This window comes from Hyperolius riggenbachi, chromosome 1, assembly GCF_040937935.1.
Source record: "Hyperolius riggenbachi isolate aHypRig1 chromosome 1, aHypRig1.pri, whole genome shotgun sequence".
NCBI classification, from domain to species: Eukaryota; Metazoa; Chordata; class Amphibia; order Anura; family Hyperoliidae; genus Hyperolius; species Hyperolius riggenbachi.
This window is the reverse complement of record NC_090646.1, coordinates 611,210,943-611,234,260: the sequence shown is the minus strand read 5'-3', so window position 1 is coordinate 611,234,260 and position 23,318 is coordinate 611,210,943.

Below are 23,318 nucleotides of genomic sequence, written 5' to 3'. Positions count from 1 at the left end.
ATAAGCAGTGATAAAGTTAATGGCAAATGAATGGGAGGTGAAAGTTGCTTGGAGGCATAAGGTGAAACGGCACCGAAGGCTGAAGAAATTTCGTGGCAGCAGAGGCAGGGCTTGCAGCCAATTTCCAGGCCCCGCCTACCACTGCTATGTGACCTGGGAGCTAACATTACCTGTAGGATGATCTGAGCTTCTAACAGAAGTGAGCAGTACAGACAGGGTCCCAAGCACTGCCACGGCCCGGGACCACCGGGGAGAGAAGGTAGCCTTTCCCCCCCCCCAGCACCCTGTCCTCACCACCAGGGAAAGCACCCAAAACTACTACCCAAATTTTATCCACAACCTCTCTACAGTCCTATCAAGTGAAGTGTGGTCCAGTGATAGTCGAGGAGCAGAAATGCAGAAATCAAATGTTGATCCCGGTGATACCTTTAATGACCAACTGTACATGGTCTACAGTCCTATGTAGCTAAAAATGCTGCATTTTTCCTGCTGTTAGAGTACAGGCATATTTATTAACTGAGAGTACACTGCTGCCTTATAGGGATGGAATTCACCACATGGGCTCGCCCAGGGGGAGCATCTGCAAGGAGTTTGTATGTTCTCCCCATGTCTGTATGGGTTTCCTCCGGGCACTCCGGTTTCCTTTCATATCCCAAAAACATACGGATAGGTAAATTGGCTCCCCCCTAAAATTGGCCCTAGACTACTACACAATATAGACATAGGACTATGGTAGGGAATAGATTGTGAGCTCCTCTGAGGGACAGTTTAGTGACAGGACAATATATACTCTGTATAGCGCTGCGGAAGATGTCGGCACTATATAAATAATAAATAATAATAATAATCTATCCCATAATCTATCCCATAATCCCATAATTGGACCTGAAGACAGTTGGGCAGTGGCATGCATGAACATACGTGTCCACAGTAGAACATGGGCTTCCAAACATGGTCACCTCAGCAAACCCCATCCCTACTGGCCAGCTGACTTCAGCTGGGACTGAAAGAGATAAAGGACAACTGAAGTGAGGAGAATATGTAGGTTTTCATATTTATTTCCCTTTAAACAATACCAGTTGCCTGGCAGCCCTGCTGGTCTATGTGGCTGCAGTAGTGTCTGAATCACACTAGAAACAAGCATGCAGCTAATCTTGTCAGATCTAACAATAATGTCATAAACACCTGATCGGCTGCATGCTTGTTCAGGGTCTATGGCTAAAAGTATTAGAGGCAGAGGATCAGCAGGGCAGCCAGGTAACTGGTATTGCTTAAAAGGAAATAACTATGGCAGCTTCCATATCCCTCTCGCTACAGTTGTCCTTTAACTTTCCGATATGCAAGTTTCTCTCTAGTTGGGACCCAGAAGTTTAGCGTAACCTTCACATATAAGGAATTACAGCTATAAAACACTTTTCTGGAGGAGAACAGCTCCTGACCGCAGGGACGTAGATAAAAAAGGTCAATAGTTCATATATTTAAGCTCTGGGACATGGAAAGAATGTGTCATTGAGCAGAGACAATAGAACATTAAATCTACTTTTTATGTTTTTAAACATAAGTAAAGCTGAGGAATATTAAAAAAAAATGTAATGCTTAGGTTTAAAGCCACATTTATAAATGCTTACTTTTTCACCCGGTCTTTGTTGTTTCTATAATTGCTTCATACACTAACGTTATGCTTTTTTTTTAGAAATATTCTATTTTCTGAGGCAAGTGGCATCTTATCTTAAAGCGCAATGAAACCCAGCATTTCTTCTTTGCTCTAAAAGATTAATTACAGCATATTATATACTACCACCATTTTTTTTTACTAGAACAGCATTCAACTAGTTAAACACAGGACTTACAAGCTCCCTGCAGGGAAAGCTGGACGCATCCAAACTGGAGATAACATTATCTTGTGTTTACTTAATTGTATCAAGTGAGGAATGTAAACAGTTCTCCGACTGTGCAGACTCTCCTGAACACAGACAGAAACTCAGAAAACATTTCTGGGTACTTTACAATATGAATACACCAGTTATGAATAAAATGCAAAGGTAGCTCTCAGAGCAAAAATATTGTACTTTGGGAACTTGTAATTTCTAAATGAATAATAATACTTATGCACAAAAGCAAATATGATAATTGTATGGCATATAAAAAGTAGGAAAACATGTTTTTATTGAATATTATATTACGAGTTTTATACCGATTTAAAACAGCTGTCTTTAATGAGGCACTTTGCTGCTTTGGCATCTCGGTAGCATCTTTGGCTCCCTTAGACCCCCCCTCCTCCCCCCCACCCCCCTTCTCCCAGAATGCAGGGGAGAGGCTATGCTAATAAGACAAGACAACTCCTGAGATTACAGTCTCCAGGAGGACTACCCAATGTACTCAGTGGTTTGTGAAGGTTATATTTTAAAGTGAAAGGAATAATTACATCCAGCGAGTTATTCAATAACCACGAAATGTATATGCATTTGTTGGCTCGGGTTAAGGAGGAAGAAACAGCATATTTCTTATTTTCCGTTATTGGGTTTATGAAAAGATTTAATCTTCTCACAGGCAATGCTGTTTGCACCACAACCCAAATCGTGTGCCTGCGCTGACCCTGATATCATTTTACGGGCTTAATAATAATAAATCTGTGTCTTGAAATAGTTGCTGCAGATTACAGCAATCAATCAAAATTCAGGAGCCTTAAACCATTAATGTCACTGCAATGATCCTGCAGAACAAGAACCCATTATTATTCCGAATACTCTGCAAGCATTTCAGAGCAGTGAGGACCTTGTTGCAGGGTCAGAATTACATTAGGCAGCTTTTAACCATGTGGTGCCCTGGGACAGACAGCACTAAAGCAGAGAATTTTGGGACAGCACTAAAGCAGAGAATTCTGGGACAGTACCACAGCAGAGAATTCTGGGACAGCACAAAAGCAGAGAATTCTATGGGCAGTACCACAGCAGAGAATTCTGGGACAGCACAAAAGCAGAAAATTCTAGGGGCAGTACCACAGCAGAGAATTCAGAGATAGTACTAAAGCAGAGAATTCTGGGGCAGAAATAAAGCAGAAAATTCTGGGACAGTACCACAGCAGAGACTCTGGGACAGTACTAAAGTGGATAATTCTGGGACAGCAATAAAGTAGAGAATTCTGGGACAGTACCACAGCAGAGAATTCTGGGACAGTACCACAGCAGAGAATTCTGGGACAGTACCACAGCAGAGAATTCTGGGACAGTACCACAGCACCGAATTCTGGGTCAGTACCACAACAGAGAATTCTGGGACAGTACCACAGCAGAGAATTCTGGGACAGCAGTAAAGCAGAGAGTTCTGGAACAGTACCACAGCAGAGAATTCAGGGACAGTACTAAAGCAGAGAATTCTGGGGCAGCAATAAAGCAGAACATTCTGGAACAGTACCACAGCAGAGATTCTGGGACAGTACTAAAGTGGATAATTCTGGGACAGCAATAAAGCAGAGAATTCTGGGACAGTACCACAGCAGAGAATTCTGGGACAGTACCACAGCAGAGAATTCCAGGATAACATCACAGCAGATTCTAGGACAGTACTAAAACAGAGAATTCTTGGGACAGCACTAAAGCAGAAAATTCTAGGACAGTATCACAGCAGAGAATTCTGGGGCTGCACCAAGGCAGAAAATTCTGTGATGGCACCAAAGTACTGAATAATAGTTACAATACCAAATAATACTGATGGCATGGTACTAAATAAGAGAATTAGGGGTTAGCACCAAAGCAGAACTTGCTGGGTCAGTACCGGTAAAAGACAATTCTAAGACTACAGTATACTGCAGCATATAATCTACTATTTGTGTATATTTTTTTCTTTCATTCCCATTGTTTCTTACCACCTTAAAGATGTAAAGCAAATAAAAAATAGAAAATGTTGAGTGAGAGGGCACCTGCTGAGGTGTATCTTTTTCCATGTCTAGTTAACTCTGGTCATTTAATTAGATTACATCATCTCTTCTGAGAAGCTAGTACAGTGGGATGCGAAAGTTTGGGCAACGTTGTTAAACAACATGATTTTCCTGTATAAATCGTTGTTTGTTACGATAAAAAATGTAAGTTAAATATATCATATAGGAGACACACACAGTGATATTTGAGAAGTGAAATTAAGTTCATTGTATTTACAGGAAGTGTGCAATAATTGTTTAAACAAAATTAGGTAGGTGCATAAATTTGGGCACCACAAACAAGAAATTAAATCAATATTTACGCTTCCTGTGGGTTCCAATGAGAGTCTGGGTTCTGGTTGAAGGTATTTTGGACTATTCCTCTTTACAAAACATCTCTAGTTCATTCAGGTCGGATGGCTTCCCAGCATGGACAGCTCACTTTAACTCACACCACAGATTTTCAATTATATTCAGGTCTGGGGACTGAGATGGCCATTTCAATAAGTTGTACTTGTTCCTCTGCATTAATGCCTTAGTGGATTTTGAGCAGTATTTAGGGTCGTTGTCTTGTTGAAAGATCCATCCCCGGCACAGCTTCAGATTTGTCACTGATTCCTGGACATTGGTCTCCAGAATCTGCTGGTACTGAGTGGAATCCATCTGTCAACTTTGGCAAGACTCCCAGTCCCTGCACTGACCACACAGCCCCACCTCATGATGGAACCACCACCATATTTTATTGTTTTATTGTAGGTAGCGGGTGTTTTTCTTGAAATGCTGTGTTGTTTTTCCTTCATGCATAGCACACCTTGTTATGCCTAAATAACTCAATTTTAGTTTCATCAGTCCACAGCACCTTATTCCAAAATGAAGCTGGCTTGTCCAAATGTGCTTTAGCATACCTCAAGCGGCTCTGTTTGTGCTGTGGGTGGAGAAAAGGATTCCTCTGCATACAGCATCTCCTTGTGTAAAGTGTGCAGAATGGTTGAATGATGCACAGTGACTCCATCTGCAGAAAGATGATGCTGTAGGTCTTTGGTGCTGGTCTGTGGGTTGACTCTGACTGTTCTCACCATTTGACGCTTCTGTTTATGGGAGATTTTTCTTGGTTTGCCACTTCAAGCCTTAACTTGAACTGAGCCTGTGGTCTTTCATTTCCTTAATATGTTCCTAACTGTGGAAGCAGACAGCTGAAATCTCTGAGACAGCTTTCTGTATCCTTCCCCTAAACCATAATGGTGTACAATCTTTGTCTTCAGGTCAGTTGATAGTTGTTTTGAGACCCCCATGTTGCTACTCTTCAGAGAAATTTTAAAAAGGAGGGAAACTTACAATTGACCCCCTTAAATACTCTCTTATAATTGGATTCACCCGTGTATGTAGGTCAGGGGTCACTGAGCTTACCAAGCCAATTTGAGTTCCAATAATTAGTTGTAAAGGTTTTGGAATCAATAAAATGACAAAATTTATGCACCTGCCTAATTTTATTTAAACAATTATTGCGCAATTATTGTAAATGCAATAAACTTTATTTCACTTCTCAAATATCACTGTGTGTGTCTCCTATAATATATGATATATTTAACTGACATTTTTTATCGTAACAACCAACGATTTATTTGTTTAGAGAGTTTAGCCTGTCTATTCCCCCCTCATCTGTACCTAATCACCACTGTAATTTAAACTCCCAGCTATGTCAGTTTAGGAAGAATCTCCTCTGCCACTGCAGAGCAGCCAATTTGTAAACACAGGATGTTAACAATATGTCTGCTTCCATGAAAGCAGAAAGTAGACACACTGCAGATTTATTGCAGGGTTTATATCAGCTGTAACAAATGTTTTTTTCTTTAAAGTGAACCCAAGGCGAGAGGGATATGGAGGCTGCCATATTTGTTTCCTTTTAAACAATACCAGCCCTGCTGATCTATTTGGCTGCAGTAGAGTCTGAATAACACCAGAAACAAGCATGCAGCTAATCTTGTAAGGTCTGACAATAAGGCCAGAAACACCTGATCTGCTCCATGCTTGTTCAGGGTTTACAGCTAAACGTATTAGAGGCAGATGATCAGCAGGACAGCCAGGCATTCCAGGCAACTGGTATTGCTTCAAAGGAAATAAATATGGCAGCCTCCATATAACTCTCACCCTGGGTTCACTTTAAAGGTTATTATGCTGTTGTGTATCTTTTAGAGTAGAGAAGGAAGTACTGAGTTCAGGTCCACTTTAAAGCAGTTGATGACCACAGTGCGCTGCAAAAGGAGTTAGTTCTCAACAGGTTTTTTGACTTCTCTGTACTAGTTCTGTTATGAAGACTAGTGCAAATACAGGCTGACAGGTTGTTGAATGTCAATTTAAGTACCTGCTAGCACTGTTGACACATCAGCCCTCAGGGAACTCCTGTGCATGGCCTGAGGACTGGGTGAATCTGGGATACATTTTGCCATTCTGGAAAGCTGGGATACATTTTGGCACAGCGGAGTACTGATAAGTGTACATTTCGCATAATTGCAATTCACAATTACAATGCAAAATCAGAATGCTGAATTTCAGGAAAAATCTTAATTTATTTCATTTGTAAACGTAATCAGGAAGCGTAATTTCGCATCATTTTTGGGTAATTCCATGCTGACTTTAGCCGTTAAAAGCAAATCCCTGATACAGGCTATCATCTCCAAAATTGCTACGTATGTTAAAGGGGAACTTCAGCCTAAACAAACATACTGTTATTAAGTTACATTAGTTATGTTAATTAGAATAGATAGGTAATATAATCTCTTACCCACCCTGTTTTAAAAGAACAGGAAAATGTTTGTGATTCATGGGAGCTGCCATCTTTGTCATGGGGGCAGCCATCTTTTTGGTTGAAAGCAGGTGACAGGGAGCAGGAGACACAGTTCCAACTGTCCTGTGTACTGATAACCCCTCCCAGCTGCACACACTAGGCTTCAAATGTCAAATTCAAAATGTAAAAAAAAAAAAATTGCACCAATACAGCAGAACGAGAACAACAACATCAGAAATCCCATCATGCTTTGCACAGCATAAGGGGAAAACTGCCCGGGCAGTTTTCTTCTGTGCAGCTAAAAATGAGGCTTGTATAAGGGCTCGTTCCCACTGTTGCGACGCGATTTCGGCCGCATTCCGACGCTTGTAAAAACGCATGTGGATGCGTTTCCGCATGCGTTTTTACCCGCGATTTCGCATGCGATTTCGCATGGCAGGGTGCCATGCGAAATTAACCATGACACTGCCAGGGCTAAATAAAATTGAAAAAGGTGCGAAATCGCACGCGAAATCGCGGGTAAAAACGCATGTAACAAACGCATGCGTTTTTACTATTAAATACATTAGCGGCGATTCGCACGGATTCCCGACGCAGGCGAAATCGTTGGCTCTTTTGTGCGTTTTTTTACCGCTGAAAAAAACGCACCTCAACAACGCTACAGTGGAAACAGGCCCATCCACTTGCATTACATGTGCGGATCTGCATGCGTTGGACGCATGCAGATTCGCGATAGTGGGAACGAGCCCTCAGAGAAACAAAGTTCTGATGCTGTGAAACTGTTAAAGAAACACCAAACCTTATCAGTGCTGCTGAGTAGATTTTTAGTCTGGAGGTTCACTTTAAGGGGAATAGTGAATAAGGCATAAAATTAAAAAGAATTTGTCAAAAAGACTTTGCCGTTTTCAAGAAAATCAATTTTAAAAATGCAAAGGAAAAATGTTTTTTAACCTCAGAAAAATGACAGTTTAACCACTTTCAGACCTGGGTAGTTGAAATCTACACCATGTTTGGGACCTGTTATCCCTGACAGGGAGTAGATTTCAATGTCCGCGCCGCATGCTGCCGCTAATCATGCCACCCTCCCGCCGCTGTAGCCCGCAGAGCTCCGTAAGCCGGTCAGGAGCCGATTTCATTGTAAATTTGGCTCCTGACCAGCTTACAGAGCTCCTCTGTCATACCAAGAGCAGAGCAAGTGGGCTGCAGCAGCGAAAGATCGGCGCGAATCTTGGGAGAGACAGGTCCGTGCAGCGTGATGTCAGCATGACACGTTTTTTAACTAAACAGTCTCTGATTCTTAAGGGACCAGAGACTACAGGTAAGGAAGTGGTTAAAGGGGAACTGAAGTAAGAGGTATACGGAGGCTGCCATATTTATTTCCTTTTAATGAAAAACAGTTGCCTGGCAGCCCTGCTGGTCTATTTCTCTGCAGTAGTGTCTGAATAACACCAGAAACAAGCATGCAGCTAATCTTGTCAGATCTGACTTTAAAGTCTGAAACACCTGATCTGCTGCATGCTTGTTCAGGAGCTATTAGAGGCAGAGGTTCAGCAGGGCTGCGAGGCAACTGGTATTGCTTAAAAGGAAATAAACATGGCAGCCTCCATATACCTCTCACTACAGTTCCCCTTTAAAGGGACCCTGAGCAGTAAAAAAAAATGAAACTGGTACTTACCTGGAGCTTCCTCCAGCCCACCATAGGCCGCGAGGTCCCCCGGCATCCTCCTGGCTCCTCTCCCAGTCCCACTGGCGGCTCTGTTACCGGTGACTTTCAGACTGAAGGTCGGCCGGTTCTTCCTGAACGGAGACGCTCCATGTCATCACACCGGCTGCTACGCGCCATCGCACCGGCCATTGTGATAGTCCTGCATATGCGTGGGTTTCTAATTCTGAACTGCACATGTGCAGGACTATCATGCCGGCAAGTGCGATGCCGTGTAAATTCACATAATTATGCAAAACTACAAATGGATTACACGAAATCAACTGAATATCCAAATCGTAAGTACTTATGGCTATAATTGCAAAAAAATTAGGCAAAATTTTGCTTAATCGCGATTAGCAGATTACGATCATTCCTAGTGGAGAGCTGACACACATTTCCGGAGCTGCACTTGCATATAATTAGCATAACACTTGTATCAACTTGGAATTATTTATAGCTTGTTGACTATCCCTATTTAGTAGATGTTTTTCTGATATACAGGAAAGGATCTGATGAAACTGAGCTGGTAGGTGTTTTTTTCTGTTTTCTTGTACTTAAAGGACCACAGTTGCGAAAATTTAAAATTTTAAAATATATGTAAACATATACAGATAAGAAGAATGTTGCTTCCAGAGAAAAATTAGCCATAAATGACATTTCTCCTATGTTGCTGTCACTTACAGTAAGTAGTAGAAATCTGACAGAACAGACAGGTTTTGGACTAGCCTATCTCCTCATAAGGGATTTTCAAGGTTTTCTTTATTTTCAAAAGCACTTAGTGAATGGCAGTTGCTCCGTTCAACTGTAAAAAGAAGTGTGCAGTGAGCAGGGAGGCTGGCCCACATCTTTTTATAAATGATTTTCAAGGAGTGTCTTTATAATAAATAAAGGTCATGCTGAGAATCCCCCATGAAGAGAGGGACTAGCCCAAAACGTGTCGGTAATGTCAGATTTCTACTACCCTCTGTAAGTGACAGCAACATAGGAGAAAAGTCATTTATGACTCATTTTACTCTGGAAGAAACATGCTTCTTATTTGTATGTGTTTACATGTATTGTAAATTTTAATATTTTCGTGGCAGTGGTCCTTTAAGGTGGCCATGCACACATCCATTTTCTCATGCAGATTGGATCACTGTGATCGAATCAGATTCCTTTAAATGTTCAATTCGATCGAACAAATCTAGGTCAATTGGGGGTAAGGCAGGAGCAGTTGCTGATCGATAGTCCATAGGGTGCCATTGCATTGAGCAGTACAAAGCAGCTGTTCAATCGATTTTCAATAGATTCCCAGCTGGAATCCATTAAAATTGATCTGCTGTGTGGGGTAGGAATTGATTCCTTCTGAATTAATTCCTTCTGAAAACATTGGAACATTGGGTGGAAGTCTATAGTGGCATACATTACTCAATTGTTTTTGATTTGATTATTTTATTGCATCGAGGGGCAATCAATTATGTTCCATTCTGCTTGATTGATGGAAACTGACCGATATCTGGTTGAGTCAACCAATTTACTCGATTGGACAGGATTGAAGAGGTCGGTCGATTATATAGGATTCAGCAGCTGATTTTGATTTCAGTCGAGACAGAATACATTTTTGGTTGCAGAGCATAAAGGCACAATATCGTTCAAATTGATAGTGAAGGACAATTGCATAGGATATAGCTTGAAGTGTATGGGCCAGTAGTCCATTGACTTTCCATCAACAACACTGTAGTTGATTGCCTAATAAAGTTGATCGCTTAATTGTTTGTTGGAAAATGGAGTTATGTATGGCTACCTTAAAGGAAACACAAGGTGAAAATAAACTTTTTGTGATAAACAAGTGTATCTATCCTCCTCCTAAAAATGAATTTTTTAGATATCCCACAGTTCCATTTATGCCAGGAAGGCGTTTATGGCTTTAATCCCTTATCAGTGAGGGTTAAGGTCCGTACACACGCCGGACTGCAGGCAACGACGGGTCTGTCGTCACCTCCCGCTGGGTGGGCGTTCCAGCAACAGTCCGGCGTGTGTACAGTCTGTCTGCAGACTGATACGGCTGTTTCTGAGCGATCCGCCCAGCGCCGACAGACTGTACACACGCCGGACTGTCTGCTGAAAACCCGCCCAGCGGGAGGTGACAACAGACCCGTCGTTGCCTGCAGTCTGGCGTGTGTACGGACCTTTACTCTACAGTCCGACCCAGACAGAAACTGTCACTTGCATACCTGATGTTTAACTCTTTCATTGTCTCTGCTCAATGACACATTCATTGACGTATCCAGAGCTCAAATCTATGAACTATTGACCTTTTTTATCTCTTTCCTGCTCTCAGAAGCCATTTATGCCAGGAAGGTGTTTTATGGCTTTATTCCTTATCAGTGATGATTTTTCTACATTCTGACTCTGTCCCGACCCGGACAGAAACTTTCACTTGCATACCTGATGTTTAACTCTTTCAAGCAGAGAAAGAAAGAAAAAGGAACACAGCATAATTATCTGTGTGCTTGGCACTGTACATACACATGCCTATCTGATCATGTCACATGTCAACTCTAGCAGCTAACATAACCTGGCAACGCTTGAAATGCTACTGCCCCTATTATTGTCCAAAGGAATTAGGAATAAAGGGGCCCATACACTCAGCCGATTTTCTGGCCGACCGATCGATCCCGATCGATAGATCGATTGAAAATCGGTTGGCCAATCGACCGATCGATGGCTGATTTCGATCGATTTCGATGGATTTCCATCGAACTGGCAGGGTGGAAAATTTAGGTCGATCTGATGAGATTGCTTATCAGTTTGCATTGGCCTTAATGGAAATCTGATGGCAAAAAAATGCCATCAGATCGAATTTCAATAGATTTCAAACTGAAATCTATTGGAATTCTATCCTGGTAAAAAATGTTCTAAAAACGCATCAGATAGATCATCAGATGCATTTCTTATCTATCTGCTGCCAATCTGACGAGTGTATGGGCACCTTAAGAATACTCCATGCCTCGTAGCTACCAGTGAGATTCAAACAAGCGCTCGAAAATGACGGTTAGAGAATGAGACTGACAGTTGTTGCAGAAATACATGCAGTTCTTATTTCAGACCCACTATTGAGAGAAGGAATGTGACTGACTCCCTTGATTTTGATAGCAATTGAAAATGGGGTTATGTTATAAAGGATGCCAAAGAAAAGTTTCACATGCAGCTTCCACTTCTTGTTATATTTGCCATCATCAGCTCCTTTCACAAAGCTGTAAATGCCGGGGGCCTAATGAGCTATACAACAGAACAGGCAACCTGCACCTCTCCAGCTGAAGAGACTCAGATTGCAGCAGCAGAAGTGGGGAAGCAAATATAGAGAGTAGTGTGACAAGGAGAGGCAGCTATTCTTGCTGAAACATAGTGATTGGAAGATGGAAGGCGCGCATGAGACTGTGATTACTGCACGGTGCCATGGCCTTCCGTTATCGGTATTATGATTAAATCCATACATCTTACAATCATGCACCTTCCATGATTTCACACAATCACGCTTGTCTTTCAGAGTAATTCCAAGGTTGTATCCTGAGCAAAGCAACACTTTACTGCTATTTCCAGGGCTCATTTTGCCACTTAGGAAAGTAGGAACAGAAACGTTATAATTTTGTGCCTCCTCGGGACCCATTTTGTGCCGCCTTCTTGTCTCCTGCCTCCGTTGCTCTCCCTGAGCCCTCAGTTTTAAAGGATGACAAGTAAAAGTGGTGTCTTTTAAAGGACTATTATAGCAAAAAAAGAGCTAAAATCTGACAGAACTAACAGATTTTGGATTAGTCCATCTCCTCATGGGGGCTTTTCTTTTTTTTTCAAAAGTATATCCTGGGTGGCAGAGCCTAAGTCTAATTTCCAAAAGAGTAAGATATCAGCCAGCCTCCCTACTGGCTTGCACATTATTTTGTCAGTTCGGCTTAGCAACTGCCATTCAGGTAATGCTTTTAAAAACAAAGAAAATGCTGAGAAGCCCCCATGAAGAGATGGACTAGTCCAAAAACTGTCCAAATTAAATCCATTTTAATTCCAGATTAGGCAGTTCCAGCCAAGGTCATTTGGGTGAGCATTTTAGATAAATAGAATGATGGATAGATAGATAGATAGATAGATAGATAGATAGATAGATAGATAGATAGATAAATAATGGATGGAATTTCAATGAATGAAATTTGGCTTTCATGTTTTCAGAACAGCTTGCATGTTACCAGGGCCATCAACAGACTTGGGGCCATGACCTGGGAGTCTTTGACCTCAAAGTAGTCTAGTGTCCACTAGGAGTACCCGTCTATTTTCTCTTGTGGATTTCTCTAGTTCAAGTCTAGGAGAAGGCTCCTTAGATTCCATGCCCTAGAGAAGCCTATTTCACCTACTGTTAAATGGCCTAGCAGCTAGGGGTGGCATTTCTGATATGATACATTTCTACTGAAATCCAATCTAATATCTACGAGCACAAGGTAGTAGATCAGGTAAATAACTGCAATTGCTTAGAAATTACAGTATTTTGGTTTCTGCTTACAGTTTTTGAGTAGTAGACCAGGTAGAGTTGAGGTTTGTAGCAGATATAGCTTTGGAGTGTCACTAGAAGATTGCAAAAGACTCACCAAAGCTGTGCAGTTTAAATGCTGGCTTGGTTTTCTCCAGTGCACCTGATAGTGAGTAAAGGTGAGCAAAATTTGTCTAGATGTGAAAATCTTTCAGAGACAACAGCTGCTCTGACTGGGTGGAACCCCTATTGGAACGTGGAGCTTTGCAAGCAACCTAATTTTGAACTAAGACCTCCTGTGTGAAGCAGCATGGGTAGTTCTCTTTCCAGGGGAGGGGGTGGGCTTTGCCTCCATGGTTTCAGAATTAGCTACTCTAATTGGCTAAATATTTCCAACTTGGATTAATCAGAGAATGCTGAATTTTTCGTGAAAATCGGTTTCAGAATCAGAATCAGAATCAGTTTTATTTCGCCAAGTACAGCAAGAGCCATAATCGGAATTATTTGTGGTACACATGGCATAGACAGATACAACAGCACATACAATTTGAAATGCAGTAATCAGATATACAGAGGAGGCAGCGACGGGGACCAGCTGTCGGCCCGGCAATTATGAGTGCAGGCCGGACTGGGGAAAGTCAGAGTTCAGTGACCGAACGGCCTGGGGAAAGAAGGTGTTCTTCCGCCTGGTGGTTTTGGATGGTATAGTCCTGAAGCGGCGGCCCAACGGGAGGAGCCTGAAGTAGTGGCTGCCAGGGTGAGAGGGGTCACGGGAGATCATGGTGGCCCTCTTACTCAATCTAGCGGAGTGGAGGAGATCAAGAGGTGGAAGAGGAGACCCGATGATTCTCTCTGCATCAGCTATGACCCTCTGCAGTTTATGTTTATCACTGGCCGATGCACCCGCGTACCAAACAATGACTGAGGAGCAGAGGATGGATTCTATGGTGGCGGTATAGAAGCTGGCCAGCAGCTCCCGTGGCATGCCAAATCTCTTCAGTTGGCGCAGGAAGAACAGCCTCTGTTGGGATTTCTTTTGAATTTTAGTGGTGTTCTGCCCCCATTTCAGATTATTGGTGAGAGTCGTGCCAAGGAACCGAACCGATGACACTATAGAAACTTCTGTTCCTCCAATGAGGACAGGCGAGGGGGGGGGGAGGGTTCCTCCTGAAGTCTACAACTAGTTCAACAGTCTTTGCAGTGTTGAGAACTAGGTTGTTCTCCCTGCACCAATTGCATATTCTCTCGACCTCGCTCCGGTATTCATGCTCTCCGTTGCTTCCAATTAGGCCAATAATGGTGGTGTCATCCGCAAATTTGATGACCTTCACAGAGTCAGCGGATGAGATACAGTCGTTGGTATAAAGGGAGAACAGTAGAGGTGACAGAACACAGCCTTGTGGAGCCCCAGTATTGGTGGTTCGAATGCTGGAGTAATAGTTGCCGAGCTTCACCTGTTGTGTTCTATTTGTCAGGAAGTCCTTGATCCATGCTCGGAGAGTGGGATCAACTCCGAGCTGTGTCAGATTGGTGATCAGGATGTCAGGGCAGATCGTGTTGAACGCTGAGCTAAAGTCTAGGAACAGGATCCTGGCATAGGAGGCCGGCCTGTCTAAGTGCTCAGTGATGTGTGCCACGCTGACATTGATGGCATCCTCCACGGATCTGTTTGCCCTATATGCAAATTGGAGCGGGTCTAAAAGGGCGTCTGTGGACCTCTTCAGGTGGGCAAGGACCAGCCGCTCGAGGAGCTTCATGATGTTAGAGGTTAGGGCCACTGGGCGGTAGTTATTGTGCTCGGAACTGCCTGTTTTTTTTGGGACTGGTACAATTATGGACCTCTTGAAACAGGAGGGGACTGTACCATCAGATAATGACTGCTTAAACAAGGAGGTGAGCACAGGGGCTAGCTGATCGGCGCAGGCAGACAGACGACACTCCGTCCGGGCCGGAAGATTTCCTGGGATTCAGCTTCCGGAGGTGCCGGAGTACCTCGGATTCCCGAACAGCGCTAGGAGCCAGGGCGCCGAGTACGTCAGAGGTCGATGTGGATTTGCCTACGGGCTGGTTGGAATGTTGCTCGAACCTGCAGTAGAACTCATTGAGCTCCTCCGCCAGTCGAGGGCTCGGGGTCGCCGTTTGGGATGTTGGTTTGAAGTTTGTGGCTGCTCTCAGGCCCTTCCATACTTCCCGTGTGTTGGTGGACTGGAGGCAGAGCCCCAGCTTCTCAGCGTAGGCCCTCTTTGCCGATCGCAGTTCTCTTTTCAGGGCGAGCCTAGCTTCTCTGAATTCCTCTAAGGAGCCAGACCTGTGCGCCTCCTCTTTGCGTTTCCGAAGTCGGCGAAGCCTGTCGTTGAACCAGGGCTTGTTGTTGGGGTAGACCCTGAAGGACTTGGACGGGATACACGCTTCTTCGCAGAAGGTGATGTAGGAGGAGATGTTCTCGGCCCATTCATCAAGGGTAGGTGCCTCCAGAGCCGTCCAGTCGGTGGTTTCAAAGCAAGCTTGGAGCTGCAGTTTGGCGTCTGCAGTCCATTTTTTGACGGTTTTGGTGATGGGCTTTGAAGTCTCTAGGAGCCTCCTGTAGGAGGGGATCAGGTGTACTGTGTTGTGGTCAGAGTTTCCCAGGGGGGCTCCTTGGGTGGCTTTGTAGGCGTTCTTGTGAACCGTGTAGCAGTGATCCAGGGTGTTACCGCTCCTGGTAGGGCAGGTGATGTGCTGCTTGTAGAGGGGCCTCACGTGCCGAAGGTTCGCCTTATTGAAGTCGCCCAAGATGATGAACAGGGCCTCTGGGAGGGCTGTTTCCCACCGCGAGATACAGTCACTGAGTACATGCAGGGCGGACTTGGAGCATGCATCGGGTGGAATATAGACCCCAACGAGGACAAGGGAAGAGAATTCCCTCGGAGAGTACCGGGGCCTGCAGTTTATGGCAAGGAGCTCAACGTCTGGGGTGCAGGCCTTGTGGAGAGTGGTGGTGTTGGAGCACCAGGAGGTGTTTATGTAAAAGCAGATTCCGCCGCCTCTCGTTTTCCCAGAGAGGGCTGCATCACGGTCTGCTCTTAGGAGGTTGTAGTCTGGTACCTGTAGGGAGTCGTCGGGGATGCTTTCGCACAGCCAGGTCTCGGTAAAACAGAGAACAGGGGTGTTCTTGCTGATCTGGGGTTTGCTGTCGAGAAGGAGAAGCAGCTCGTCCAGTTTGTTGGGGAGCGAGCAGACGTTTGCTAGTAGGATGGCAGGGACAGGCGAGCGTAGGCCTTTCCTTTTCAGTCGGACCTGGGCCCCCGCCCTCCTTCCTCTGTGGCGGCGCTTGTTTGGTGCTCGCTTGGTTGGAGAGGTATTCGATGTGTGCAGTGACAGCATCCCACAGGGGAGAGCCCGGTGTTGGGTTGGGGCTGTCCGGGGGTTCCCATTCAAGAAGGGCTTCTCTGGAGAGGGTGGCGGTCCGTTTCGCGCTCATGGTCCAATTTCCTCAGTAGGTGGCACAGTGTGTGGCCCCGGTAGGTGGGATAAGCGGGCAGCACAGTGAAGAGGCTACCAGAAGATGGAGGTAGGAAAGAGGCAGCGGCCTGGCACAGTGCGTGGCACGAGTCAGAGGGCGTGGGGTGGGCCGCACGGCGCAGACTGTGGCACAGATATGGTGCAAATGGTATGGAGCAGGCAGCGCAACAGTCTGTGGTATGGAGCAGGCAGCACAACAGTCTGTGGTACGGAGCAGGCAGCACAACAGTCTGTGGTACGGAGCAGGCAGCACAACAGTTGGATGGTATGGGGCGGGCAGCACGTCCCGGTGTGGGGCACAAATAGGTGGACTGGAGCAGACGGCACAGCCCGGTGCGTGGCACGGTAGATGGTCTGGTGCGCGTAGCCCGGTAAGTAAGCAGCCCAAGATGTCTAGAAGGTGTGGAGTGGGCAGTACGTGGTTTAGGCAGCGTAGCACAGGCACTGGCACAGTATCGATGGTGTGGGGCAGGGAGCAAAACACAGTCCAGGGCCCACTTAGATGGAGTGGAGAAGTCAGGCAGCACAGCGTAGACTGTGGCACGGATAGATGATATGGGGCCGAGGCACAGACTATGGCACAGTTAGATGGTATTGAACAGACAGACAGCACCGTCTATGGTACAAATAGATGGGGAAGAGCGGGCAGCACAGCACAGGCTAAGCACAAGAGATGAAGCAGGCACAGATGGTATGGAGCAGGCATGCGGTAATTAAAGTTCAATCACAAGACTCGGACTCAGATACTACCAAGTATTTTTCGAGCCTTCTGATTGGCCTAAAATTTTCATGGTTTTCCCAATTTCGCAGTAAATCACCGCATCCTCTGATAGGTCCAATACTACCAAATAGTGATTACCAAGTTCTGAACGGAAAATCGGAAGTGTTCATTCCAACAGAAATTGCTGACTATCCCTGGTTATTAGGGTAAGTAGGGGTCACGTGACACATCGGGAGCCATGCATGGACCTGGAAAGCTGCTACAAGCGTCAGGAATTCTACAAGATGGCGCTGGACACTTGGTGAGTATTTTAATCACCGCAAAATTCCCCAAAACAGTCCCCATTATCCCCTCAGGCATGCTGGTTAGTTGAGACTTCCTGTTGCCTGAGCTTCGGACAACGGGGACTTTTGGGGGGCTTTCGGTGAGTAAGATACTCACCGAGTGTCCAGTACTATCTTCTAGCACTTTTGTCGCTTGTAATGGCTGGCTTGCTGGCGTCCATGCACGGCTGTTCCTAGTGTGTCACCTGACCCAATGTATAGAGCCAAATTAATCCATGCCATGCACTTATGAGGATAAAACAATCCGAAACAGTCTGTATGCATGTTGGATTATTATGGCTCTGTACAAATTAACAAGCTGACACATCATTGCATTCCAGCGGTTCTGGAGGTGTGTTTAGCTTTTAAGGGTAACAATGGTTAATTTGCATATATTCAGCAGTGATGCACTGGGAGACATTTCAAGCTCAGTCCAACCTGAATTATCGCTAATTCTTTCTGCTTTAAGAAAGCAAACCTTTGTTTTTCTGACCCAATGTAGGTCAGGTGACACACCGAGAGCCATGCACAGAGGACGTCGGAAAGCCGCTACAAGCCTCAGAGGGTTAGAAAACAGCACGGGGGGGCGGTTAGTATTTTTTCAGCCAATCCGCACTGGTTCTGTTCTGGATACCGGGGCTTCTGTTGTACCAATAAAGGGGATCTAAGAATATCTCAAGCCTGTTTAGAAAGTTCTGATCTGATGGAGCAGAAATACACATCGCTTAATACCAACACAGGGGCTTCTGAGGGAAGCTGTAATGTGTGCATGAAGAAGGGTTTCTGTCTGCGATGACTGGAAACACTATACAGCCAATCAATATGTTTCATGAGCATTGACTGGGACTGTTCCATCTCTCATTCATTTCACTGTGAAGTACACGAGAATGATATTGATGCAGCGATGACGTGAATGGAGCAGTTTACCGCAGATCCTGCATAGAGGACTTCTGATCGCCTTTGTCTTGCTAATGGTTTTGAGTGTCACAATTCAATATTTAAATTCCATTACCCCGATAGATGTAAATGTCCCAGGAGTGCAAAACACCGGGTAATGGAAATCACTGAAGGAACTTAATAATGTTGAACAAAAATCCAATTCAGCAGTGGGAAGGCCTGTCCATTCTGAAGTATCACTTTCAGCAGTTTTGTGAAGCGCGCTCCCCAAGGACACCGACTAATTGTTTTGCATATTCTTGCTCCGTCATGTCTGGCTGGTCTTCTTAAAGGAAGCCTCCGATGTTACAGGTGAACTTCAGGGCCCTTTCACACTGGTGCAGTGGGTCATTTTACTGGACCCCACCGCTATGTGGTGCAGTGCGTTGGAAGTCACCGATCTACTGCGCAAACAAACCGACGTTGCCGCGCGACCTCTGCAACGACCTGCGGTAATGTGCGGCGGCCCGGAAGTTATGTAAGTCTATGGCGACACGGATTTTAAAAGGCATGGCAGTGGCGGTGTGGTTCACATACGCGGAAGTGTATTTTTTACAAAAAAAGCAAGCATCACTTATTGTTTGGATCTAAGCCAGACCACGTACCCCGAAGGCTTGTTTTTGGCGGTGCGGTGAAGCCGCCAATGTACAGTCTCAAGCCTGCCTCAGGCAAATAAAGGCAGATCATTTGGGCGCCCCGTAGGCTCCTATAGCCGCGATCAGAGGCTACTACAGGTAATTTGGCCACCGGAGGCACTTGATAAAATATCGCTGAGGCCGCCTGCTATATAAACTGCAGCATGGTGGCGTAGTGGTTGGCACTCTCACCTTACAACGCTGGGTCCCCAGATCGAATCCCATTCAGGGCACTATCTGCACTGAGTTTGTATGTTCTCCCCATGTATGCGTGGGTTTCCTCTGGGCACTCTGGTTTCCTCCTATATCCCAAAACATACAGATAAGTTAATTGGCTTCCCCCTAAAACTTCCCCTAGACTATGATACGTACAGGATACATACATAGACACATGGCTATGGTAAGGATTAGACTGTGAGCCCCTCTGAGGGACAGTTAAGTGACAACACAATATATACTCTGTACAGCACTGTGGAAGATGTCAGTGCTATACAAATACCAGATAATAATAATAAACTGTAGCTACAGATAGCAGGCGCGGAGGCTATTAACATGAGCACTCACGGGGCGCCTAATTTATTGGTGGATAGAGTTAGGCATCATTGGGAGGGGTCCTCCTAGGGGGAACCAGCTGATTTCAGTGCAGCACTGTGTGTCCGATTTGGGAGCCTGGAGTTTCAGCCTGTATTAGGCCTCTAGCACACTATATGCGATTCCGATTTTTTTATACGTCCGTTTTTTTTATTCCGATTAAAAACCGTAACAGAGTGCAGTACGTTTTTTAATCGGAATCAAAAATTGGATCAGGTAAAAAATCGGAATCGCATGTAGTGTGCAAGAGGCCTGACACTGGCAAAGTCCTGACTACGAGTCATGTGACGCCCTGTTGCCATGGAGACACCACGCTGGAATCGGCAAGCAAGGTGAGTTTTAAGTCCCCCTGTTGCCTTCTTCTTGCGACTCTGCAGGGAGGGAGGAGCCTAACCGACCTGTGGGCCGTAGTTTGCCCAGCGCTGGGTTAGGCCGTAGTAAAATATTGGTAATGTACTCCTTTAGTGGAACATCAGTAATGTATCCCCCTGCAAGTAATCCAACAATATAAAATTGATATATAATAATGATTAAAGGTGAAATCCACCAGGTACAAATTTCTTTCACACCTGCAACAGGCCTCTAGTGTCTAAACAGCTGCTGATGTTTTCCAACACATTTCTTGACAACTATGGCACACAAGAACTAAGCAGCGTACACATGCACAATAACTTCCTGACGACTATGGCACATAAGAGTAAAGTGGCATACACATGCACAATAACTGTCAGCCTTAATGATCATCTATATATATAATAGAGTAAGTGCCTCAACCTTCAAGCAAGAAGAAGAAGTAGCGCCCTGCCCCCAGGGCCAGTCCAAGCAAGAAGAAGGGGCTGGTCCAAGCAAGAAGAAGAAGTAGTGTCATATCAAACCAAGGGCAAAGAGGGATAATTTGCATATTCAGTAGCAGTGCATTGTGGGTAACCACAAATGTTCAGTTATAGCTGAATTATTGCAGATTTGCTTCTGTTTTAAGAAGGAAAATTACACCAAGCTTTGCTTTTTTTAGTAGGAGGGCTTTTTGGTCTCTTTTATCCTCCTATAAATTCTTAGTAGTTTGGGTCACCCTGAGCTGCTTGGTTACTCTGTTGTACTGGTCCAAGCCCTATCTCATACAGCTGTATCAATCCCTGCTATGTACTGATGAGAACCACATGGTTGAAATAGGCTGTCACATGTGGGTTTGATATGACTGTGTAAAACTTAAAGCTATAGGCTTGCTTGACTTACCAAGAGTGAAAAGAAATAATTTGCATATTTAGTAGTGGTGCATTGAGGGTAATCACAAATGTTCACTTATGGCTGAATGATTGCAGATTTTCTTCTGTTTTAAGAAGGCAAATTACACCAAGCTTTGATTTATTAGTAGAAGATCTTTTTAGTCCCTTTTATCCACCTATACACTCCGAGTGGTTTAAGTCACCCTGAGCTGCTTGGTTACTCTGTTGTACTGGTCCAAGCCCTATCTCATACAGCCATGTCAATCCTTGCCATGTACAGATGAGGACCAAAAGTCTGAAACAGGCTGTCACATGTGGGTTTGATATGGCTGTGTAAAATTTAAAGCTATAGGCTTGCTATACACCAGTAGAGCTGGGAAGTTCGGATCTTTTCAATGATTCGGATGATTTGAATCGGATCATTGAAAAGATCTTTGATCCGAATCTCGGATCATTTTACTAGGAAAACATTCGGGGGTGAAGTGATGAAGGGATGATTCGAATCGGATCATTGAAAAGATCTTTGATCCGAATCTCGGATCATTTTACTAGGGAAGCATTCGGGGGGTGAAGTGACTAGCAGGACAGGACTTTCCCTGCGGTGGACAGAGAAGGGGAGGGGGTTGGACACACAGAGAAGGGGAGATGGTGGACAGAGAAGGGAGGAGGGACGAGCAGAGAGCAGAAATGTTTGCACACAATACCAACATGCTGCAATCATATGCTTTACATATATTTCACCTATATGTTCATCTGTATACTTTGAATGCAAACGTTGCACAGTGAAAGAAAGCATTCCCCAAAGCATTCCCAGAAGTGAAGTGCAGCTGTTTAGAGCAGTGCAGGAGGATCATATTGCCCTGCAATCACAGTGCCTGCCCTTCTAGCCCAGCACTCTGTCTACAAAGTTACTGAGCTGTGCTTCTGAGCCAAAAGTTTCCAATGTGTTCACTGTGCACAACTACAGAACAGACAGCCTATAATGAACAGCACATTGCAGCCAGTATGTGTGCTCTACACATATCTGGTAGTGGCACCCATGTCCCCTTTCTCTGATCTACCTGTTCCTGCGCAAGGCTGGCTCCCCTCCAACAGAGCGATCCATCTCTGCTATGCTTCCAGGACCCCCCTGCCCGCTGAGGGGGGGGGGGGGGGGGGGAGGGGGGGGGGGCGTGCCGCTCCTGGCCCCGCCCCCTTTGTGATCCGAATCACTAATTTTGATGATTTGGATGATTCGACTCACAAAAGAGATTCGGATCGAAGATCTGAATTGTTCATGATCCAGACAACACTATACACCAGTGGTTCTGGATGCTTGCAAGCAATGGGCAGCGCTCACAGGCTGCAAGTGAAGTGAAAGCTCCAGAGATATGCCCAGCCCCTTGGGGCTAAATACACACCTTGAATACAAATCAGATGCAAATTATGTGCTAACACTAATCTAAATTCTAAAATTTGAATGCAAGCTGACACCCCTGGAGGTGAGCTCTGCATACCTGTGCAGGTAGTCAATTCAGGTGCAGCGTCTGTTTGGAAGCGCTGCCATTTCCTTCTGCTGTACAAAACTTAAGTATACTTCAGGCTAGCTGCCTCCAGGGGTGTCAGCTTGCATTCAAATTTTAGAATTTAGATTAGTGTTAGCACATAATTTGCATCTGATTTGTATTCAAGGTGTGTATTTAGCCCCAAGGGGCTGGGCATATCTCTGGAGCTTTCACTTCACTTGCAGCCTGTGAGCGCTGCCCATTGCTTGCTGTCTTCTGAACAAATGTGTATACCATTTATGGTTAGCTGCACCAGGTAAGGATTATGATTTTAATTTTAGACTAGCTAGGGTTCACTGTTGGATATGTTTCACTGCTGAATATGTTTCACTGTTACATTAGTTTGAGGTTTTAACCTTTTTTTTGGACAATTTTCATTGTTTGAACATGCTTCACTTTTTTATATGTTTCACTGCTAGATTAGTGGTTAGTTTCTCTCCTATGGGGCACGTCACCGCCGTTGGAGAGTCTATTAGGGATAATTTGTGCACAACTTATGCTGAAGCTAACGCCCCCCTTTACTGTACCTGTTTTGAATGCAAGGTGTGTAACCTGCCCGTTATTTGAGCTCTGCATACCTGTGCAGGTAGTCAATTCAGGTGCAGCGTCTGTTTGGAAGCGCTGCCATTTCCTTCTGCTGTACAAAACTTAAGTATACTTCAGGCTAGCTGCCTCCAGGGGTGTCAGCTTGCATTCAAATTTTAGAATTTAGATTAGTGTTAGCACATAATTTGCATCTGATTTGTATTCAAGGTGTGTATTTAGCCCCAAGGGGCTGGGCATATCTCTGGAGCTTTCACTTCACTTGCAGCCTGTGAGCGCTGCCCATTGCTTGCTGTCTTCTGAACAAATGTGTATACCATTTATGGTTAGCTGCACCAGGTAAGGATTATGATTTTAATTTTAGACTAGCTAGGGTTCACTGTTGGATATGTTTCACTGC